The sequence below is a fragment of the Tamandua tetradactyla genome, chromosome 7 (assembly GCF_023851605.1).
Source record: "Tamandua tetradactyla isolate mTamTet1 chromosome 7, mTamTet1.pri, whole genome shotgun sequence".
Taxonomy (NCBI): Eukaryota; Metazoa; Chordata; class Mammalia; order Pilosa; family Myrmecophagidae; genus Tamandua; species Tamandua tetradactyla.
Window position 1 is genome coordinate 50,488,582 of NC_135333.1, and position 13,680 is coordinate 50,502,261.

A 13,680-nucleotide genomic window follows, 5' to 3' on the forward strand; every position below is an offset into this window, starting at 1 on the left:
AAATGGGCCCCAGGTGAAGTGATTTTGGCTAACATCTATGGAGTACTTAATATGTACCAGGCATAATGCTAAAAATCCTCACCAAGGTCTCCTAACAATCCCCTATAATATGTGTCACCCCTGGTCCCATTTTATGAATTATAAACAGAGGCTCAGCGAGGCTAGGTGACCTCTGTGGATGTACAGCTGGTAAGTAGTAGAGCTGAGTTCCAGGGCCAACATCACTGCCCACTTAGGAGGTCCTTTCACCAAGAAAGCCTGCAATCCACAGCATTCTAGAACTTGTCGAGTTTTGTCAAAGTGGAGCCATGGAGATTTTTTTGATAAAAATAAAAAATAAAAGACTGCTTCTAGGTAGTCAATAAACTTTGTTAACCACTCATCCTAAGAAAATTTTAATAAGATGATTAACCTTGACATTAGAGCAGAGAGAAAAGTTTTATAATTAGAAAGGATCAGGATCAGCTACGTAATTTGCAGGACCTTTGCTTAAAAATAGTGAAGGACTTCAAGAATACAAGAACAGTGTATTAAAAAAAAAAATGGGGCCTCTCTCTTTCTCTAAGCCCAATTCTGCAAGTGAAATCATTACTCTCTTCCTTACATGGGACATGACATCTAAGGGTGTAAGTCTCCCTGGCAACATGGGCCATGATTCCCAGGGATAAGCCTGGCCCTGGTACTATGGGATCAGCAATGCCTTCTTGACCAAAAAGGGGAAAAGAAACACAACAAAATAAGTTATCAGTGATTAAGAGATTTCAAATAGAGATGAGAGACTATTTGGGAGGTTATTCTTATGTAAGCTTCAGCTAGAGATTGCTAATTGCCACAGTATGCCAAGCCCCAATCAACAGTTTTCCTGTAAACTCTAAAGAATACCCAGGGTTCTATCCGAGACTTTATAAAATTTCACTCACTAAGTTTATTTTTCAGAAACCTAAAACCTCCATATGGTTCCTAGGCCAGATAAGCCGTCAAACCCAGAGGTATCTGTCTCTCCAAGAGCATCAACGAGTTGCATCCCTCTCCCCCATAATGTCATTACCCCTTCTTAACTTGAAGAAATTACAATGGTCATTGCCCAAATATCCCTGAAGATTGGAAGAAGGATCAAAGGAGAAGGAGGAGTTGTAACAGAGAAGATTGGATTTAACAAATGAGTATGACTGCTAAATTATTATATTGATATTTCCTTTTAATCTCCAGTGTCTTCGAGCAGCTAGAAGGAAACACCTGAAATTGTGGAACTGTAACCCATACCACATTCTGAAATTTGTTCTATAACTACTTGTTACAATGCACTTTGAAATCTATCATTTTTCTGCACGTTATATTTTACAATAATTATGTTTAAAAAAAAGACATAGGGCACATTGATTTGGCCAGCCCTGGGAGGGACACAGGCCAGAGACCAGGTCATTCTGGACTCCCGAGGAAGGAGGCGAGGAGCTTCGACTGCCCGGACTTTCTGCCTTGTCCAGATCAACCTCGGCATCTCAGATGGGAATGTTAAACAACTTGGGTCCTGAGGGCTCTGGACATGAAGTCACTACAAGCTACGGTGTCACTGCTTCTGGCTGCTGAGCAGCTCTCTGTGATCACAGGGAAAGGTCATCCTGCATATAAATCATGAGAGAAATAGATTCCAAGACATGTTCCAAATAGAAACAATGGGCAACTCTGCATTTCATGCTAGTATAGATTTCTTAATAGAATGGGTGCTTGGAATTTTTTATTTTCCTAAAGACCATCTGCTATTGTTTCCCAATGACAGAAAACAAAGAAATCACCACAGGCATTTGCAGATGAGGAATCCTTTATTACACAGCTAATGATAACTTTCTGAGTATTTTCTCAAATGGCGGCAACCTGCACACCATCTGATTTCTGCCCCTTCCCACTTGCAGACGCTGAGACAGGTGCCTGACCAGGATGATTCTAAGGCCTTCAGCTCGGTGTCTTTCCCTTACTTTATGCTTTCTTGTTTTTGTGGGGTTTTTTTTATGTTTTCTCAGTTCCAGAGAATACCACATTTTGTTTCCCGAAGCCCTGGGATGAGAGCTAGTTTTTTGTGCAAATAGCGTGAGTCGAAACCTCAGGGTTCTCTGTATGTTTTAATTTTTTTTTTCATTTGATCAGTATAGAAATAGCAGCCCAATAACAAAATGCACCCTTGCTTGACCTGTAAAATAATTTTTAGGCCCATTCCTCTCCCAGCACAGCCTTCTCTGCATACCCACCCATCTTCGTCTTCCGAGGCTCAGCAGCCTTCCAGCCTCGGCTGCAAGGGGCAAGGCCTGAGGGCAAGGTGGCAGGGGGGATGTTCCACGGACAAAAGAGTGTCAGCAAGAAGGAATCTGCTCCCCAGCTCACGCAGGTCTCACAGTTGGCACCCACAGGGCCAGGAAGCGGCTCCACCTCTCAGCACAACCATGAGCTTGGCACCACCTTCCAGAAGCTTCTTCAGACAGATCCCAGTTCAAATCCCCACACTGGGACCCGAGGACTGTCGGTTCTCCTCATCTGTCAAACAGGACTAATTTACAGGATTACCGACAGACTGCAGGAAACGTGGTCGATATCTAGTAATGCCCCCAGTGCCTAGCAGAGAGTCACACCTTGGTAGTGTGGCTCTTTTTTTAGTCACCTCCCCACCTGCCACTAACACCAGCCCCAGCCACCTCCTCAGAAAACTGGGTACACACAGAAAACAGGCATTGGCACGAGGGAAACTGGACAGTTTTTACTCAGAGGCTTTGGCCAGGTACCCAGCGTGAGGAGAGCTTTTACTTCAAATTACGTGACTCTGGAGCACGGCAGGAAACAAAGAGTTCACTAAGTTTTGAGGGAAAGAAGCTCAGGAGTTGCTGCTGCAAGCCGCTCATTCCATCTCCAGTTCAACAGATATGCCGTCATCTGAAGGAAAACGAGGCTCACCTGAAGCACCGACCTCTGGACAAATGGGCAGGCAGGTAAAAATAAAAGCAACAAAAGGGTTAAAGGGTCTGCTATGTGAGAGAGAAGAAGAAAGTCAAGGGCACACAGCTTCCACGGAGAATCTCAAGAATATAATTAGCATGTCTGAGAGGGGGCCCCAAGGAGGAAGTGGACAGAACACAGGGCTCCACAGGACACCAGGGGACGCTGCCAGCCTCGTGTCCCCAACTCACAGGGGTGTAATGGCCCAAGCATCCTTTATATTTGGCTTTGGCCCATATGCTGTGGAAAACTCGTTTCCAAAGCAGCATGAGGGAGCCTAGATTTAAGGATATTCATCTTACAGGTAGCTTTGTTTCTCTGAGCAGAGTCCTAGGGGCAGCCAAGGGGAAGAGCTGCAAACAGGCCAAGAAGGAAGCAAGGCAGAGCCGCCCGGGTTAAAATCCACCACAACTAACCCATGGAACGTGGCATCCACGCACAGAACACACTGGTGACAATTTAGAGAAACAAAATCCAGGGAAAGAAAACCCAGGGGAGACATTCTGAGGTGCTTAGAGTATTGAAACATTTGGGAAAGCCTCCTAATGGCCCATGGAGAAAATTTCATTACATGGGATTTTTTAATCTAAATCGATTGAATCCTCAGTTCATCACTCAGTGTCCTGGGAGCTGGGGGAAATACAAACGAAATGGAGTATACCTGCAGGACACAGGCCCCTGAGACCCAGGAGGAAGGGGGCCACGGGCCGCACCTGCCCTGATGCCCCGGCTGGCATAGCACCCCTCGTAAGCGCTTAGCAAATACCTGTTGAATGAAGCACTGGAGGGCTCACTATAGAAGCTATACTAGAAAAATAATTCCATGTCAGCCTTTCTGACTCGTCTCCATCTGCTACTATCATTAAAAACCACTTTCCTTCCCAAAAAGGGTAATCAAGGCCCAGCCAGGATGAGACCAAAGATTCCACAGTTCTCACATGACATAGCCAGAGCTAACATTCAGAATCCCACCCCCCTCCAGCCAGCATCATGCGGGAGCCAGCTTGTCCCCCTCAGACCCAGCCTGTCCCTGTTCAGAAATGTTGCATGTAGGCTATTAGACCATGAAATCTGCAAGCGCTACAAATCAGAGTACCCCCTCCCCAAAACTGGCTCACCAGCACACAGCTGATCCTATACCACAAGATAACTGATCCTCATTATTTGCAGGTACTTTAGTTGAGAATTCACCTACTCACCAAAATTGATTTATAACCCCCAAATCAATATTTGCAGCACCACTGTGCTCATTTGGAGACATGCGGAGAGTAGCAAAAAAATGTGCGTGGCCTGATGTACACGTTGAACAGTGCTTTGCCTTCTTGTTTCAGCTATAACACTGTAAATAAGTGTATACTATATGCATACACACTGTATATGTGTACCATATATACTATACATGTATTATATATATACTATGCATATACTATATATGCTATATATACATATATATACCACTTTTATGTGTACTATGTGTGTGTATATACACATACACTATAAGTGTTCTTTTCACAGCACATTTAGTACCCCTTTCCACATTTGGGGGCTTTCTGTTGATAACTTTGCCATTTAAAATGGCCCCTAAGTGAAGTGCTGAAGTGCTGTCTAGTGTTCCTAAATGCAGAACAGCTGTGATGTGCCTTACGGAGAAAATACTGTGTTAGATGAGCTTCACTCAGGCATGAGTTATAGTGCAGTTGGCTGTGAGCTCAAAACTAATGGATAAACAATATGCATTAAATAAGGAATTAATATACAGTAAATAGGAAGTCTTTGAACAGAAACACACACCAATATGGTCTGAGGCTCACAGGAACCTAACCCTGTATTTCCCCCATGAGCCGAGGTTCAGTATTTGCTGATTCAGTGTCTGCAGTGACTTTATAGAACATAACTCTGCAAATAACAAGATTCAACTGTATGCCCACAGAACGGTGAAGCAGGTGAAGCATTTTTATTAAAACCTGTCACATTGTCTATTCCCATCGAATCCGTTAGCTGGCATGTCAGCAGCGAGACCCAGTACAGAGAAAGAGCCCTGAATCAGGACTCAGAAAGCTCCTAAATTCCCATCTGCCACTTGGCACCTTTCCACCCCACTGACCCTCCATTTACTTATCTGTAAATGAGGGCAAAAGTCACTGCTGCCACACAGGCCTGTGCTAAGAACCAGAAGGAATCTGTACCTGAAAGCACTTGGCACAAGAAACAGGTCTTGTTATTACATTCCGATTGTAAATTACCTGGAAGCTGCACTAAAAACCAGCTTTTTGTTATCATGACATAGACTTCAGATTCCATTTTTACTGACCAAGGCAGGCAAAAAAAAAAAAAAATCCATTGGAATATAACTCTCGTACAGGATTGCCAAATACCGGCTGTCCCCAACTTACATGCACGGTCTGTTCCAAGGGTCCAATTTAAGCTTTCTGTGGATATCGTTATCTGAGGCATATTTTTCTAGAGAAGGCAAATTTTTCTGAGTAATTAAGGTCCTCCTTCAGCATGGAGAGCTGAGTCCATGAACTAAAGTGTGAACAGTCCCAGCCCAGTCCTGGGAAAGGAGGCTATGCTGAGGAGGAAAATGAGGAGGGAGAGAGAGAGAAGAGGGAGCCACACAACTTCCCCCTTCTGGAAGGACCAGCCTGGGGCCTAATTTTGCACTGACTGAGAAAAGGCAGTTTAGAATCCTCCCCCAAGCCCCAAGCCTGGTTCTCAGCCCCTTCCCTCAGCCCTCCACTCCCCGTTCTGCAGCCCACCCGAGTCTCCCCTTCCCCCAAAATCCCAAGACCAGAATGACCCAGTTTCCCTCTTCTCTGCCCTGCAAACGCTAATGTGTTCAGCACAGTTAGGTGTTAAAGAAAAAGTCCTTCAAACCCACTCACACAGTAAAGGGCTGGCAGTCCCTCAACCCATTGAAGGTATTTATATTCTTTCAGGTTTTAAGGGAAATTTCAAGCAGTCACATTTTTGAAGGTAAAAGAAGCAGCAGCCCAAATATGGAGAGTGAGGGCACAGGGCCAGGGGCCCTGCCTGGGCTGACAACTCCCATCACCCCCACACCACCCCGCTTTGCACAGCTTCTCCTCTTTCTTCCACCCACGAGCCTCCTAGAACTATGAAGGCTTTTTTCACAACTGTGGGCCTCGGTGGGAGGAGCTGAGGTTGCATGGAGGCACCGAGCCACTTCCAAATCAGGGAACGTCTCAGGTTTTCTATGATACCATCTCACGGCACCATACCCACGTTCCTGTCAAGCCAACTTCAGTGGCTTGTGTTGTGGTCATGAGAGACAGCAAAAGGTCCCCTCAACAAGCAGAAATAATTTAAATCTGGGAGTGCGTCCTCCCCCGGCTCACCCTCTAAAAGAGATACCGATTAATTACAACCCCCAACGTTGTTTGGCCACTGATGGTGAAATGGAGAAATGATGAGGCAAACACCAGGGGCAGCGCCCAGTATGGAAATGATTCCACAGGGTAGGGAGGGAAAGGGGGAGTTATTGCTTCTTGGGTGCAGAGTTTCTGTGAAACCTACATCCCTGTGATATATAAAATTAAAGGCATTCGAGATCTTTACCCAAAAATCCTCATTCATATTTTTTATAACTTTTTTATTGTAAAATATAACATATATACAAAGCAAAGAAAGAAAAGGCAATAATTTTTAAAGTACACTTCAACAAGTAGTTACAGAACAGATTTCAGAGTTTGTTACGGGCTAAACTCCATCCTTTCAGACCTTTCCTTCTAGTTGCTCCAAAACACCAGGGGCTAGAAGGGATATTAATACAGTCATTCAGAGTCACATTTGTTTGTGAAGTCCTATTTCTCTGTTATAACTCCTCTTTCTCCCTTGAACCTCCTCCCAATCTACAGGGATCTTTAGCAAAACCGTTCTGACTTTTTCATGTTGGGAAGGGATATCGACGCTAAAAGATAGAGGGATGTAATTATTTGATAATCTTGGAGAGGCTGGTCCCTCTAGGTTCCAGGATTTATCTGATCTATGAATCCTGTGGGAATTACAGGGTCCAGGAAAACAAATTTAGTTCGTGAATCTTTTATAAAGTCTCAGTTAGAGCCCTCACTGTTCTAAAGAGTTAACAGGAGTGATGTTGGTTGGGGTTTAGCAAACCAGGGCAATTAGCACTACCTAACTGAAGCTTGCATTAGAGAAGCTAGAATAGCCTCTTGACTCTATTAGAGCTCTCTTGGCCACTAATGCCTTATTTTTTTACACTTCTTTTCCTCCTTTTGGTCAGAAGGCATTGTTGTTTCCATCAGGATATTTTTATATAAGTCATCTCACATGCTGATCTGTGGCATGTACATAAGCATGCTGCCATTTTTTAAATACTCTAACTTTAAAATAAATTGAGTACCTGTTGATCTTTAACTATGAAACTCCGTGATGGGAAGGCACTGTACACAAGCTCCCGAAGTCACCAAATCAAAACATAATTTTTAAGGAATGAAGTTCTGATGCCTGCTCATGGACTAACCATAAAGACATCATGTTGAGTGAAATAAGCCAGACGCCAAGGGACAAACACTGCATGAGCTTGTTTATAGGAAATACTTAGAAGAAGCAAATCCATAGAGAGGGAGAGGAGATCACAGGCTGCCAGAGGCAGGGCAGGGAGGAGAAAGGGGAGTTTATCGCTTCTTGGGTGCAGAGTTTCTGTTTCAGAGGATGAAAACATTGGGGTGACGGATGGTGGTGATGGAAGCCCAATATCATGAACATAATCAATACCACTGAATGGTACACTTAGAAAGTGGTTAAAATGGGATATTTTGAGTAGTATACAGGTTACCACCACCAAAAAAAAAGAAAAAAACATAATTTCAACAAGAACCAAATCAGAAACATGGAAGCAGTTCTCTTAAAAGAAAAGCATGCTTAAGCCAAAGGAGGGCCATAGCAGTGTCAAAACCTTGGTGCTGAGAAGACAGAAACTGCAGCTAGTTGGAAAAGTCTGGCTCTTGCATGAGCTGATGCCGATAGTGACGGACTAAAAAGGCCAGCTCAGGGCACGGGAGAGACGCAGAGAGGTGATACTGATGAGCTCACCAGAGTAAAAATGAGCCCGTGATGTACAGCCCACGAAGCTCTTGTACCGGGGTGGGCACCAGGGACCGCTCAGGTTTCCTGCTGGCAACAAGATAAACCAATTGCCCACCTGTGCAGAGCGCATGTGGACTAGCTAAACGCACCCCAAATCTGTGAGACTGACACCCGGGACGGGGTGGGGGTTGAGGGAGAGCCAGCACTTGCTAGGACTAAGTGGTCTGTATGCACTGAATCCTTATCACGGGCTTGGATCAGGTGTCAGTGCTAGGCCGATTCCTGGACCAGGACCCCAGTCTCAGAATGGGAAAGTAATTGGCTGGAGCTCCACAGCTTGCAAGTCAGGGACCCAGGATTGGCAACCATTTCCCTGTGACCCCAGGGCCTGCAGACAGCTCTTCACCACTCGCTCTACTGTGAAAACAATCTGCAATTGTTCTTGGCTCACCGGAGTATAGTCCATGGTTTCTGAAATCAATTTGGGAAGAGGTAATACATGCTCCCTCCTGCATTTTTACAACGAAAGCTTCCAAAAATCAATTTCCAACAGATACCGGCATGTTCTCCACGACTACTGGCCCTGAAGGCAATTAAAGCTCGATGGCAGTTTCTGCTTATTCAATCCCAAGGAGGTGCCAGGTGCCTCTCATATGTCATCAAATTCGTACAACCACCACGCAAGCTCCGACTTCTATCTCCAGCTCAACTAGAAGAGATGCGGGAGCTTGATTAGTCCAAAAGCCATGAAGAGTGGTGCTGGGACTACCTTCAGTTAACTTGCCTTGCCTCCCAAAGGTGGTCAGAAAATAGGCCACCTTGAAGGCTTATCCTCAGGATTTGGGGTTAACCAAGACACAGAATCCTTCCTTTTCTGAGTCTTGCTGAAATGCTTGGAAAAACAGCACCAGCTGCCTGGCTGCTGGCAGAAGATGCAGAGTGAATGCGGCCTTCTGTGGAATGACCTGGCTGGTGGCATCCATTTAGAGGTTACCCTGGGTCCTACTGGAGCCCAAGAAACCCACATACTGCATAAGAAATACATACACACACACACACACACACACACACAAAATCAAATGGGTTCTAAAAAAAAAAAGCAGCCCAAAGGAAGAGTGATAACCTGCAGCTCAGAAAGTCAAAGGGGCATAACCAACACGGACTGAGAAAGAAGATATTGGCAGTTCTCCCAGCTGCATAAGCATCTAATTGCCCATCTTGGGTCAGCTGACAGGGTCACTGGGCTCTGTGCCAGTCACCCTTGATCATTTCCTTCCTCAACTGAAAAAGCATGCCCCCCAGCAGGCTTGCCTGCAGGCACGAGGTTCTGGGGTCTGTCATCTCTGGGTACAAGTTGCCAAACAAAGTGACAATCCCCTGCTGAACAACGCCTAAGCCTTGCCAGAAGAGGGAAGAGGAGGAGGGAAGAGATTGAAAGGGATTTCAGGAGATTTATTTGGGGAAAAGGAAAGATTAAAGGGATTTATGGAGACCCAACCGAAGAAAAACTCAACAAGTTAACTCCTAAAATCCTCCCCAGAGAGCCCACACATGTCCATCCACACCAGCCAAGCATAATTATCGTCCATTAAGTTTCCAAATTGGACCCAGAAATCCACACCTAAGACATAGTCTTTCTTTGCCCTTTGTTCCTTTGGGAACAAGAGTCCAATCTCCCAAATCCAACTGTCCTAATCAATAAGGACATGCACAGTTGTGTGTATGTTTTTCCAAGCAAGAAAAACTTTTGGCTTTTTTTTCTCCACATATATCTTCTCAAAGAAAAAGGTTGCAAGAGTAGTCATATTTATTATTTTCCACTGAATATTGGGGGCTTTAGTTGCTCGAATCAAGAGGGAGCTTCATAGTTATAGGCAAACTTGCTGAAGTGACCATTCCAAAGACAAAGACAGGTTTGCAGAAAGTAAAGTTGAGCTTCCCCACCGACTTTACCACAGTGGAAGGGGAGAAGGTAGCCCCAAAGCCCTTTCCAGACACAACTTCTTGGAAGGGGTTTCCCCTGAAATGCAGGAGTCACTCACGAAGGAGGCCGGATGCCCAATGGGCATGAGGCTACTCTGTAAACTGAGTCTGAAAGCTTCCCAGAGCATGGACAGCCACCATGAGCAACGATGATGTGGTGCAGGTGTTCAGGAAATGTGCGGCAACACCAAAAGACCACCAGCATACCACCCTGCCCACCCAAAATCCTCGGAGACTATCAGTCCCCCACATTCCATCCACCAGCAGTTCCTAGGGGCTCTGACTTCCAAATGCATCCAAAATTCAACCACACCTCTCCACCCCTATAGCCAAGGAGAAACCACCTTCACTTCTCGCCTGGGTTGTGGCAATGGCGTCCTGACGTCATGGGTCTCCCAGCTTCCACCCCTGAGCCATTACAGTGTATTCTCCACACAACCATCATGAAAACGCACAGGTCGGGTCAAGTAACTCCTGTGCTCAAAGCCCCCCAGTGCACCCCATTTCTCTTAGAGCAAAGGCCAAAGCCTGTGCCCCTTTCAGGTCCCTCTCCCAGCCCACCTCCCCCTCTTCTCACCTGGATTCCTCAGCCTCACTCAGCCAGGCGCACTGGTCCCTGAGCGTCACAGAGCACTCAGCAACTTCAGGGTGCCTTCACACCTCCCTCCAAGTATCAGCTCCTCAGTGGAGAGGCTGCACCCCTCACATTCTCCTTCTCTGTTCTCTGTCCTGAGAAGTAAACTATGGTCATGGTTTTTATGGTCCAGATCCCCCATCCAGTGTAAGCTCCAGGAGAGCAGGCACTTTGGGTTGTCCACAGCTTGGCATAGAGTAGGCGATCAATATATCCTTTTAAATGTATAAGAGGCTGAATTTATATCACATCAAAAAAAAGAGGACTGAGAAATCCAAACTGCTAACAAACATTGCAGCTGGAATACATTTGGTGAAATCTAGAGGCTTCCACTACTATTTTTCAAAGACTCTAAAGTTCTAAAGTGATTCCAGAATAAATTTCATTAAGCCAGCCAGTCAGATAGACAAGCACCTTGAAGTGGCTCGGCATTAGCACCCCCAGACCCACCCCCCACCTTCCCTCTCAAAGATATAAATGTATTCTGTTTTCTATCTGAGGTTTCAGGTGAACCAATCACCCTGTGTCCTCAACAGGTGCATTTATTAAGTTCACAATAAGGTGGTTGAGTGTGATACTAGCTCTTTCACTCTGCTATTAGCACAAATAGCAAAAGGTCCCTTCAAACAGAAATGAGAGGCACTTGGATACACAAGGAAACCTGCTGGGAAACAAAATAAGTGCCTTCCTTGCAAGGGTGAGCTGCAAAATCTTAGAGCTGTATGGGCACTTGAAAAGCATCTAGCGTCCTCCTGGGTCTTGAAAGATGAGAAGTTTCAAACGCAGAGAGGGTAAAGGGGGCCCACAGAGCACACACCAGAGAGGAACCGAGCAGGACCTGGAACCCAGGATGCAGAGCCTCCCTGATGCCTGCCTGGCCTGGCCACGATAGGGACTAATTCATCTTTAAGTGCTCAGTCCAAAGGAAAACATGCATTCACATCTTACAGAAATGAAGTATATTTTCTAGAATATTTCATTTGCTATACTCCGAGGAAATAAGGGCTTTTGGGCAAGTCATTCCATTGGAATGCCAAGGATCAAAGCCTTTTCTAGCCAGGTGCACCTCATAGTCTGGAAATTACAGCAGTGACTTCCATAGCTTTCTTCCTATCTATAAGCTTCTCCAAATGATAATATAATTATAGTATTATATAATGTAGTATAGTGTAGAATAATATAGTATAGTACAATATAGTAATATAATCTATTTCATCTTCTTGCATCATTGAAATCTACCCATAGCCACAACAAACACATCAACAGAAATGTTCACCACTCCTAAGTTGCTAAGCAAATAACAATGTTTATTTGCTCTCATAGTGTGCCAAGGACCAGAAAACATGTCGCTGATCAATAAACAGTAATTAAGTCTTACCACCCTATTGAGAGATTTGGTTAATTTCTGGATTGTCTTTCAAAGGAGGCTTTCCTTGAGGTCTGTCTTGGGAGCATCAGATAACACCTAGGCCCCAAGCACAAATGGTCCTTTCGCTGGGCTGCCCTTTTCTTTCCCAGACTCTTTTCTCAACCTCCTGAGCCAATCTGATTCCTATTCCTATTCCATACCACCTTCGGCCAAGTCCCTCTAGCCAGGCTGATTAAATGGCTCTACCCCTGAGATGCCACCCCTAAGTGTTATGCTGGACAAGGAAAGGTCACATATCATGTTACAAAGCATGGCAAAGTGAGTCTCCTGAGGCCTTCAAAATGATTTATTTTAGAAGCATTTTAACACTATAAGCTGACAGTCTTGCTCCTAACAGGGCTTTCCTGCCTAAGAGTCTTAAAGACATATAAAGAAGGTGTGACAAACAAAATTACTGAAACTGCAGAGTGCTTTGGAATTGAATTCTAGCTATAATAGTTGATGTCTTACCCTAGATTTCATTACAGGCCAGAGAAGAGCTCCAGACTCAAAATCCACAGAGAAAGGTCCGCAAATGACTTCCGTATGTAAACCCTGGTCCACGTCATTGGACGTGGTATAGAGTGAACCTGGGACCACTTCTATAACGTCCAAATAGACAAAATGCTGTTGAGCATCCAAAAGCCATTGACATTTGATTTCATAATGTTTATATACGTAGGTAACAAGTTACTAGTGATAATGTTTTTCTTTACATTAACATTAAAATTAGCTTTCCCAACACTAAAGTCAAATTATTATAAAACATTTGCCATTGCATAATCTACCAAATGGCTCAATCTCAGCTGGATATTCAAGATCTGGCTCCACCTAGCCTCAAATAGTAGCTCCACCATTTAATAGCTAGCTAAGACTAGTTAAGTAAAGTTACTCAGCTTTCTGGATCTGAAAATTTGGGATAATATACATTAAATGAGTTAATACATGCAAGGTACTTAGAATAATGCCTGGGGCTTGATATTCATGTAATAACATCAACAGTGAGTTCCATCACTATTACATTGTCATTGAGTCAAAATAATCATAGTATGATTTGGAACCACTGTTTTAGAACCTCTGCAGTAACGTCCACCTCTCAATGAGAACTTTCTTTTCAAAGCAGGGGCAAAGCTCTGGGACCCCAATGGGACTCATACCCAAAGCTGGTGTAGACGGTGGCCAGAGTCCAAGAAGCCACTCTGCCAGAGCTCTGCGGTGTCTTGGGCACCAGAAGGCAAATCCCCAGCCTTCCCAGGGATGGAAATCACCAGCAATCATCCCCCAAACGGCAGCACTGCAAGGAAGCCACAGCTCTATGAGCTACAGCAGCGTGGGCCACTGCAGAGGTGCAGCTGCAGGGCTCTCCTATGGAGTGGGAGTCAGTTAGGGGACACTGCAGGCCAGGGCACCCATGGGAGGGGAGAAGGCAGCAACAGGCGAGGCAGACACATGCCACTGCACTGCACCCAGCCCCACCCCACCAGCCCCCCACAGCAACAGCCACCTCGTCCCACCCCTCACTTCTGCTTCCCAGGGACCTGAGCATCTATCAGAAAGTCACAGCCACAAGCCCAAATAAACAAAGTTTTGACCAAAACTAACC

General features: G+C 45.1%; 1 protein-coding gene across 1 annotated transcript in view; it reads right to left on the reverse strand.

Annotated features, from left to right (window-relative positions):
- The window catches only part of CAMK1D (calcium/calmodulin dependent protein kinase ID), a 388,582-nt gene that overhangs the window by 373,393 nt on the left and 1,509 nt on the right, over positions 1-13,680 (reverse strand). The gene's annotated exons all lie outside the window — the stretch shown is intronic.